Below are 11,143 nucleotides of genomic sequence, written 5' to 3'. Positions count from 1 at the left end.
TATATTTTTTGGGCCGAGAACTGGGTCAAAAACAGCCCAGAAATCGCTGGGAGAAAATTCTGATACGCTGAATTTTTGCAGAAGCACGCGTGCGCGTGATGCACGCGTGCGTGCCACTTATCTATAGGAAAACCATAGCAAATTATATATCATTTTGAAGTCCCGAATGTTAGCTTTCCAACACAACTAGAACCGTCTCATTTGGATCTTTGTAGCTCAAGTTATGGTCAATTAAGTACAAAGAGGTCAGGCTTGAAAGCTTTGCAATTCCTTCAATTTCTTGTATTCCTTCCACTTTTGCATGCTTCCCTTCCATCCTCTAAGCCATTCCTGCCCTGTAAACCCTGAAATCACTTAACACACATATCACGGCATCGAATGATAGTAAGAGGGGATTAAACATAGTAAATTTAAGGCCAAAGAAGCATGTTTTCAATCATAGCACAAAATTAGAAAGGAAAATGTAAAACATGCGAATTACATGAATAAGTGTGAGAATAGTGGATAAAATGCACTCAATTAAGTACAAAATATACCACGAAATAGTGGTGCATCAAATTTCTCCACACATAAACATTAGCATGTCCTCATGCTAAGCTCAAGAGAAGCTATAAAGGAATGAAGAGGAATGGTAAAACTTATGAAATGAAACCTATCTATATGAATGCAACTAAATACAAAAATACTTCTACCTACTTGGTTAAAAGTAAACAAATTCTCCAAGATAAACATAAATCAGATTTCACTAATTCAAATCACAAAATAATGTACAAGTAAACTCGCAGAAGAAAATAGCTCATGAAAGCCGGGAACAAAGAATCGAGCATCGAACCCTCACCGGAAGTGTATACCCTCTAATCGCTCAGGTGTTTAAGGTTCGATTCTCTCAATTCTCTACTAACCTTGATTTCTAAGGCTTGCTCTTCTTCTACCAATCAACAAATAATTTGATGTACAAATACACATATCAAGAGGTCTTTCAAGGGTTGTAATGGGGTTAGGGTCAAGGTAGGATTGTATTTGGCCAAGTGGACTAAAATTTGAATCCTTAATTAACCTAAACTTCTCACCTAACTTAGGACAATCCATGTAATCATAGTATAAAGCCTAACTGCCCATTAATTATGTTTTGCCACATATTCATGCATCCCAATTTGAGTACAACTCATATGCATTGCGAACACCATTTACTTTGGGGTATTTTGTCCCATTTTATTATTTACTCTTTTTTTTTCTTTTTCTCCTTTGTTATATTTATTTATTTTATTTTATTATTATTTTTATTTTTTTTTCTTTTGTTTTTTTCAATGCATACGATTAAGATATTGAATGCAGGAATATATGCTCAACTATTGTTTTGCACATTTTCACAAGAATATACAACACCCAATTCTCAAACCAAATATTGGCAAACCCAACTTCCCCACACTTAAATTATGAATACTCTCACTAGTCTAAGCTAACCAAGGATTCAAATTAAGGACATTGTTGTTTTCCGCTTAGAGTTAGTGATGAGCTAAAGTAAAGAATAAATGGGGTTAAAAGGCTCAACATTGGTTTACAAAAGATAATGAAAAGGTTAAGGCCATACGGGTATGTAAGCTCAGTGAAATAAACAAGACCTCAATCATATAAGTGCATACATACATCAAACAATGGAAATATAAAATTAAGCAAGACAAAGATCACAATTCTAGAGAGAACAACACACACCAAAATTAAAATATTGGTTGATAAAATGCAACCAATCGAATAGGCTCAAAATCTCACTGGTTTTGTGTGTTCGAGCTCTAAACCATGTTCCAATATAATATGTCTTCAAACAAGTTCAATAAAAATTTTAATTCAAATTAGTGAAATGCTATAAAAAGGGTCTTGAAAAAGAACTTATGACTCCAACCAAGTAGTGGTAGATGAACATGCACAAAATCAAACAATCATGCAATCAAACATGTAAATGCAACAACTACTTTAACAAGGAAAATTAAACATTGGTGTTGAAATAGGAAATAACTAACCCACGGAAGTCGGTATCGACCTCCCCACACTTAAAGATTGCACCGTTCCCGGTGCATGCTAAGATGTGCAGGTGGACGGGTGGATGCCATTGATGCTTTTCTCCAAAAATTTGTGTAGATTGACTTGTCCGTTATTCCCCCCGTTTAGAAGCTTTTCCTTTCCCCTCTCGGTGGCCATCCTAAAAGAAGAGAAAAAAGAAGAAAAGTAACCTAGAAATAAAGATAAGAAAACAAATAAAATCTGAGTGGGTTAATGCCAAATAATGAGGGTCTCAGTTACATGGTAGCTACAACATGCAAGTGAGAAAACAGTAGAAGCACATGGCATATCAATAGTGCAAAAATTGCAACAAAGGGGAAGAGATAGTAGGTAATAAAAGACAATATAAATTCATGTCAATGCAAAAGGAATACAGGTATCATAAGAGAATGGCATTGACAGATAAATAATATCACCTAACAATGTAAAACAAGTCACTGAGCACCAAAATAATACCAGAAAAGATACAACAGTTGAATAAGAATATTTGACACCAATGGAAAAATAATAAATGTAGAAAAGAAAAGAAAAACAGGCACGAAATTAAAAATGCAATGAATGAAAGTATGAAAATAAATTAAGTAAAATAGAATGAAAGTGAAGAAAGATGAGAAGTTAAAGAGATGAAGAAGAAGAAAGTAAGAAAGGAGGATGGAAGAAGGAGAAAGGATAGAAGGAAGAAGTAAGAATTTAAAAACAGGGCGCGACGCGCACGCGTGCATCACGCGTACGCGTGAAAACTGAGTTGGCCATTCGACGCGTAAGCGTCTAGCAGCATACGCGTGGGTAGTCTGAAAGCAAAAGGACGCGCACGCGTCAGGGACACGTACGCGTGGTTGTTTTTGTGCTTCTAGCACAATTCTAGCCCCAGACCATCACAACTCTCTGTTCAACACGCTATTTACACCGATTGCCATATCCACGCGTGCGCGTGCTTGACGCTTACGCGTGGATTTCCCAAGTTGCAAGTGACGCGCACGCGTCCTAGACGCGTATGCGTGGTTTGAATTGTGTGCAGAGCACACCAGCCGCACGATTCCATCACAACTTTCTGTTCGTTGGATGGGATAGCAAAATTTTGAATCGATGCCCATGCGTGGCCTATGCGCACACGTGGGTTGCCCCTTTTTTTTCTTTTTTTATGCAGGATGCAAAATGCAGAATACAGATGATTATGCAGAAATTATGAATGAACACTAATAAAAATAAAATAAAATAAAAATAAGAAAAAAAATGAAAGATCATACCATGGTGGGTTGTCTCCCACCTAGCACTTTTGGATAAAGTCCTTAAGTTGGACATTTGGTGAGCTCCTTATCATGGTGGCTTGTGCTTGAACTCGTCTTGAAACTTCCACCAATGCTTGGACTTCCAATAAGCTCTAACATCTCCAAGTAAATTCCCTAAGCTTTGATGGAGTTCTTCACAAGCTTTGAGCTCCCAAAATTGATCCTCTTGTATGCCGGGATCCCAAATCTTGTTTCTACACCCGTCTTCAAGTTGATCATTGGTGCACGAAATTGTGATGTCCAGGCTCAAACAATCCCCGGCAATGTGAGCAACTTGGTGCTCTGATCTCAATACATAATTGTCACAACTTCGATACAACTAACCAGCAAGTGCACTGGGTCGTCCAAGTAATACCTTACGTGAGTAAGGGTCGAATCCCACGGAGATTGTTGGTATGAAGCAAGCTATGGTCACCTTGCAAATCTCAGTCAGGCGGATATAAAATAATCATGGAGTTTTCGAATAATAAATAATAGAATAGGGATAGAGATACTTATGTAAATCATTGGTAGGAATTTCAGATAAGCGAATGGAGATGCTTTTCGTTCCTCTAAACCTCTGCTTTCCTGCTATCTTCATCCAATCAGTCTTACTTCTTTCCATGGCTGGCTTTATGTGATACATCACCACTGTCAATGGCTACTTTCGGTCATCTCTCGGGAAAATGATCCAATGCCCTGTCACGGCACGGCTAATCGTCTGGAGGCATCACCCTTGTCAATGGCTTCATCTTATCCTCTCAGTGAATAATATGCTCACGCACCCTGTCACGGCACGGCTATTCATCTGTCGGTTCTCGATCATGCTGGAATAGGATTTACTATCCTTTTGCGTCTGTCACTAACGCCCTGCAATCGCGAGTTAGGAGCTCGTCACAGTCATTCAATCATTGAATCCTACTTGGAATACCACAGACAAGGTTTAGACTTTCCAGATTCTCTTGAATGCCGCCATCATTCTAGCTTACGCCACGAAGATTCTGGTTAAGAGATCTAAGAGATATTCATTCTAGCTTATTTCATGTAGAACGGAAGTGTTTGTCAGGCACGCGTTCATAAGGGATAATGGTGATGAGCGTCACACATAATCATCACCTTCATCACGTTCTTGGGTGCGAATGGATATCTTAGAAGCGAAATAAGAAGAATTGAATAGAAAACAGTAGTACTTTGCATTAATCTTTGAGGAACAGCAGAGCTCCACACCTTAATCTATGGAGTGTAGAAACTCTACCGTATGAAAATACATAAGTGAAGGTCCAGGCATGGCCGAGATGGCCAGCCCCCAAAACGTGATCAAAGGATCATAAGGTAATCCAAAGATGCCTAATACAATAGTAAGAGGTCCTATTTATAATAAACTAATCACTAGGGTTTACATGAGTAAGTAATTGATGCATAAATCCACTTCCTGGGCCCACTTGGTGTGTGTTTGGGCTGAGCCTGAGTGTTGCACGTGCAGAGGCCATTTGTGGAGTTGAACGCCAGTTTCTGTGCCAGTTTGGGCGTTCAACTCTGGTTTTGGATCCTTTTCTGGTGCTGGACGCCAGATTTGGGCAGAAGGCTGGCGTTGAACGCCAGTTTACGTCGTCAATTCTTGGCCAAAGTATGGACTATTATATATTTCTGGAAAGCCCTGGATGTCTACTTTCCAACGCAATTAGAAGCGCGCCATTTCGAGTTCTGTAGCTCCAGAAAATCCACTTTGAGTGTAGGGAGGTCAGAATCCAACAGCATCAGCAGTCCTTTTTCAACCTCTGAATCTGATTTCTGCTCAAGTCCCTCAATTTCAGCCAGAAAATACCTGAAATCACAGAAAAACACACAAACTCATAGTAAAGTCCAGAAATGTGAATTTAACATAAAAACTAATGAAAACATCCCTAAAAGTGATTAGATCCTACTAAAAACATACCAAAAACAATGCCAAAAAGCGTATAAATTTTCCGCTCATCACAACACCAAACTTAAATTGTTGCTTGTCCCCAAGCAACTGAAAATCAAATAGGATAAAAAGAAGAGAATATACTACAAATTCCAAACTATCAATGAAACATAGCTTCAATCATATGAGCGGGACTTATAGCTTTTTGCCTCTTGAATAGTTTTGGCATCTCACTTTATCCATTGAGGTTCAGAATGATTGGCATCTATAGGAACTTCAGATTTTGAATAGTGTTATTGACTCTCCTAGTTCAGTATGATGATTCTTGAACACAGCTTCTTTATGAGTCTTGGCCGTGGCCCTAAGCACTTTGTTTTCCAGTATTACCACCGGATACATAAATGCCAGAGACACATAATTGGGTGAACCTTTTCAGATTGTGACTCAGCTTTGCTAAAGTCCCCAATTAGAGGTGTCCAGGGTTCTTAAGCACACTCTTTGTTTGCTTTGGACCTTGACTTTAATCGCTCAGTCTCAAGTTTTCACTTGACACCTACACGCCACAAGCACATGGTTAGGGACAGCTTGGTTTAGCCGCTTAGACCAGGATTTTATTCCTTTAGGCCCTCCTATCCACTGATGCTCAAAGCCTTGGGATCCTTTTTATTTGCCCTTGCCTTTTGGTTTTAAGGGTTATTGGCTTTTTCTGCTTGCTTTTTCTTTTTCTTTCTATTTTTTTTCGCCCCCTTTTTTTTCTTTTTTTTTTCTTTTTTCTCTGCAAGCTTTGTTCTTTGCTGCTTTTTCTTGCTTCAAGAATCATTTTTATGATTTTTCAGATTATCAAATAACATGTCTCCTAGTCATCATTCTTTCAAGAGCTAACATATTTAACATTCTTAAACAACAACTTCAAAAGACATATGCACTGTTCAAGCATACATTCAGAAAACAAGAAGGATTGTCACCACATCAATATAATTAAGCTAAGTTCAAGGATAAATTCGAAACTCATGTACTTCTTGTTCTTTTGAATTAAAACATTTTTCATTTAAGAGAGGTGATGGATTCATAGGACATTCATATCTTTAAGACAAAGTTACTAACTACTAATGATCATGTAATGAAGACACAAACATAGATAAGCACATAACATAGAAAACGAAAAACAGAGAAAGCAAGAACAAGGAATGAATCCACCTTAGTGATGGTGGCGTTTCCTTCTTGAGGAACCAATGATGTCCTTGAGCTCTTCTATGTCTCTTCCTTGTCTTTGTTGCTCCTCCCTCATTGCTTTTTGATATTCTCTTATTTCATGAAGCATGATGGAGTGCTCTTGATGTTCCACCCTTAGTTGTCCCATATTGGAACTCAATTCTCCTAGGGAGGTGTTGATTTGCTCCCTATAGTTTTGTGGAGGAAAGTGCATTTGAGGCGTTTCCGGAATCTCATGGTGATGAGCTTCATACGCCTCTTGAGCTCCATGAATGGGCTCTCTTGCTTGCTCCATCTTTTTCTTAGTGATGGGCTTCTCTTCCTTAATAGGAATGTCTCCTTCTATGAAAGCTCCAGCTGAGTAACATAGATGGCAAATGAGGTGAGGGAAGGCTAACCTTGCCATAGTGGAGGACTTGTCAGCCACCTTGTAGAGTTCTTGAGGTGTAATCTCATGAACTTCCACCTCTTCTCCAATCATGATGCTATGGATCATGATGGCCCGGTCTATAGTAACTTCAGACCGGTTGCTAGTGGGAATGATTGAGCATTGAATAAACTCCAACCATCCTCTAGCTATAGGCTTGAGGTCCAATCTTCTTAGTTGAACCGGCTTGCCTTTGGAGTCAATCTTCCATTGAGCTCCTTCTACACATATGTCCATAAGGACTTGGTCCAACCTTTGATCAAAGTTGACTCTCCTTGTGTAGGGGCATGCGTTCTCTTCCATGTATGGCAAGTTGAACGCCAACCTCACATTCTCCGGACTAAAATCTAAGTATTTCCCCCGAACCATTGTAACATAGTTCTTTGGATCCGGGTTCTTACTTTGATCATGGTTCTTGGTGATCCATGCATTGGCATAGAACTCTTGAACCATTAGGATGCCGACTTGTTGGATGGGATTTGTTAGAACTTCCCAACCTCTTCTATGAATTTCATGTCGGATCTCCGGATACTCATTTCTTTTGAGTTTAAAAGGGACCTCAGGGATCACCTTCTTCTTGGCCACAACATCATAGAAGTGGTCTTGATGGGCTTTGGAGATGAACCTTTCCATCTTCCATGACTCGGATGTGGAAGCTTTTGTCTTTCGTTTCCCTCTTCTAGAGGATTCTCCGGTCTTAGGTGCCATCAATGGTAATGGAAAAACAAAAAAGCTATGCTTTTACCACACCAAACTTAGAATATTGCTCGCCCTCGAGCAATAAACAAAAGAATAGAAGAAGAAGAAGAAGAAATATGGAGAGGGAGAGGGAGATGTGGTTTCGGCCAAGGAGAGTGTAGAGGGGTGTGTTGTGTGAATTTGGTGAAGAATGGAGGTCTTTATATAGGGAATGGAGGGGGGGTTAAGGTTCGGCCATATGGGTGGGTTTGGGTGGGAAATTGGTTTTGAATTTTGAAGGTAGGTGGAGTTTATGAGGTAGGTTTATTGGGAAGAGTGGGTGGATGTGAGTGGTGAAGGTTTAGTGGGGAAGAGAGCTTGAGGTGATTGGTGAGGGGTTTTTAAGGAAGAGTGTTTATGGGGTTGTGTGAAAGAGAGTGGTGGGAAGAAGTGAGTGGAGGTAGGTGGGGATCCTGTGGGGTCCACAGATCCTGAGTGGATCCTGAGGTGTTCAAGGCATTTACATCCCTGCACCATTAGGCATGTAAAAATGCCTTTGTACCCAACTCTGGGCGTTCAGCGCCAGGTTGGTGGCCATTTTGGGCGTTCAACGCCCATTTGTGTGCCATTTCTGGCGTTGAACGCCAGAACCATGCCTGTTCTGGTGTTCAGCGCCCAGAAGCTGCCTATTTTGGGCGTTCAGCGCCAGAACCATGCTCTGTTCTGGCGCTGAACGCCAGACAGATGCTCCTCCAGGGTGTGATTTTTCTTCTGCTGTTTTTGATTCCGTTTTCAATTTTTCTATTTATTTTGTGACTCCACATGATCATGAACCTAAGAAAACATGAAAAACAATGAAAATAAAAGTTAGATAAACATTGGGTTACCTCCCAACAAGCGCTTCTTTAATGTCAATAGCTTGACAGTGGGCTCTCATGGAGCCTTACAGATGTGCAGAGCTTTGTTGAGACTCTCCAACACCAAACTTAGAGTTTGGATATGGGAGTTCAACACCAAACTTAGAGTTTGGTTGTGGCCTTCCAACACCAAACTTAGAGTTTGACTGTGGGGGCTCTGGTTGACTCTGCTTTGAGAGAAGCTTTTCAAGCTTCCTCTCCATGGTTGCAGAGGGAGATCCTTGAGTTTTGAATACAAGGGAGTTCTCATTCCATTGAAGGACTATTTCACCTCTGTCAACATCAATCACAGCTCTTGCTGTGGTCAGGAAACGTCTTCCTAGGATGATGGATTCATCCTCTTCCTTTCCAGTATCCAGGACTATGAAATCAGTAGGTATGTAAAGGCCCTCAACCTTTACTAATACATCTTCTACTTGTCCATAAGCCTGTCTTCTTGAGCTGTCTGCCATCTCTAGTGAGATTTTAGCAGCTTGCACCCCATAGATTCCCAGTTTCTCTATTACAGAGAGGGGCATGACGTTTATCCCTGAACCAAGGTCACACAGAGCCTTAAAGATCATGGTGCCTATGGTACAAGGGATTATGAACTTTCCAGGATCCTGTCTCTTCTGAGGCAATGTCAGTTGATCCAGATCACTTAGTTCATTGATGAACAAGGGAGGTTCAACTTCCCAAGCATCAATGCCAAATAATTTGGCATTCAGCTTCATGATTGCACCAAGAAACTTGGCAGTTTGCTCTTCAGTGACATCCTCATTCTCTTCAGAAGAGGAATACTCATCAGAGCTCATGAAGGGCATAAGGAGGTTCAATGGAATCTCTATGGTCTCTAGATGAGCCTCAGAGTCCTTTGGTTTCTCAGAGGGAAGCTCCTTATTGATCACTGGACGTCCCAGGAGGTCTTCCTCCTTGGGATTCACGTCCTCTCCTCTCCTCACAGGTTCGGCCATGGCGCTTATGTCAATGGCCTTGCACTCTCCTTTTGGGCTCTCTTCTGTATTGCTTGGGAGAGTACTAGGAGGGATTTCATTGATCCTTTTACTCAGCTGGCCCATTTGTGCTTCCAGATTTCTAATGGAAGACCTTGTTTCATTCATGAAACTTACAGTGGCCTTAGATAGATCAGAGACTAGATTTGCTAAATTAGAAGCATTTTGTTCAGAGTTCTCTGTCTGTTGCTGAGTTGATGATGGAAAAGGCTTGCTATTGCTAAACCTGTTTCTTCCACCATTATTAAAGCCTTGTTGGGGCTTTTGATCCTTCCATGAGAAATTTGGATGATTTCTTCATGTTGAGTTATAGGTGTTTCCATAAGGTTCACCTAAGTAATTTACCTCTGCTATTGCAGGGTTCTCAGGATCATAGGCTTCTTCTTCAGGAGAAGCCTCTTGAGTACTGTTGGATGCAGCTTGCATTCCATGCAGACTCTGAGAGATCATATTGACTTGCTGAGTCAATATTTTGTTCTGAGCCAATATGGCATTCAGAGTATCAACTTCAAGAACTCCCTTCTTCATAGGCGTCCCATTACTCACAGGATTCCTCTCAGAAGTGTACATGAACTGGTTATTAGCAACCATGTCAATGAGTTCTTGAGCTTCTGCAGGCATTTTCTTTAGGTGAATGGATCCACCTGCAGAAGTGTCCAGTGACATCTTTGATAGCTCAGATAAACCATCATAGAATATATCCAGGATGGTCCATTCTGAAAGCATGTCAGAAGGACACTTTTTGGTCAACTGTTTGTATCTTTCCCAAGCTTCATAGAGGGATTCACCTTCTTTCTGTCTGAAGGTTTGAACATCAGCTCTAAGCTTGCTCAGCTTTTGAGGAGGAAAGTACTTGGCTAAGAAAGCCGTGACCAGCTTATCCCAAGAGTTCAGGCTGTCTTTGGGTTGAGAATCCAACCATAATCTAGCTCTGTCTCTTACAGCAAAAGGGAAAAGCATGAGCCTGTAGACTTCAGGATCTACTCCATTAGTCTTAACAGTATCACATATCTGCAAGAATTCAGTTAAGAACTGAAAAGGATCTTCAGATGGAAGTCCATGAAACTTGCAGTTCTGCTGCATCAGAGAAACTAATTGAGGTTTCAGCTCAAAGTTGTTTGCTCCAATGGCAGGAATGGAGATGCTTCTTCCATGTAAATTGGAATTTGGTGCAGTAAAGTCACCAAGCATCTTCCTTACATTATTATTATTTTCGGCTGCCATCTCCTTTTCCTGTTCGAAAATTTCTGAAAGGTTATCTCTGGATTGTTGTAATTTAGCTTCTCTTAATTTTCTCTTCAGAGTCCTTTCAGGTTCTGGATCTGCATCCACAAGAATGTTCTTATCCTTTCTCCTGCTCATATGACAAGGAAGAAGGTGCAGAAAAATAATAATAATAATGGAGATCCTTTATACCACAGTATAGGGATTCCTGTGTGAGTGGAAGAAGATGGGGAGACAAAGAATGTAATATAATGGAAGAAACACAACTGTGAGGATGGAAGAGAGGTGAGATGAGATGTTAGGTAATGAATGAATAAATAGAATAGGATGAGAGAGAAGGAGGGAATTTTCGAAAATTATTTTTGAAAAGGAGTTAGTGATTTTTGAAAATAGTTTTTGAAAAATATTTAGTATTTTTTTTTTTCGAAAATTTTTTTGAAATCAAAAATAAAAATAAAAAT

The 11,143-nt window shown here is 40.2% G+C and overlaps 1 non-coding gene across 1 annotated transcript; it reads left to right on the top strand.

Moving 5' to 3' along the window:
* Positions 1-10,178: 10,178 nt before the first annotated feature.
* Positions 10,179-10,286, top strand: LOC148568572 (small nucleolar RNA R71). The gene has a single exon (XR_015881855.1). It is a non-coding gene; the product is annotated as a small nucleolar RNA R71 (small nucleolar RNA).
* The last annotated feature ends 857 nt before the right edge of the window (positions 10,287-11,143 follow it).

The sequence above is a fragment of the Arachis ipaensis genome, chromosome B4 (genome assembly GCF_059453495.1).
Source record: "Arachis ipaensis isolate K30076 ecotype BB chromosome B4, ASM5945349v1, whole genome shotgun sequence".
Lineage (NCBI taxonomy): Eukaryota > Viridiplantae > Streptophyta > Magnoliopsida > Fabales > Fabaceae > Arachis > Arachis ipaensis.
This window is presented reverse-complemented; position numbering and strand designations above follow the sequence as displayed.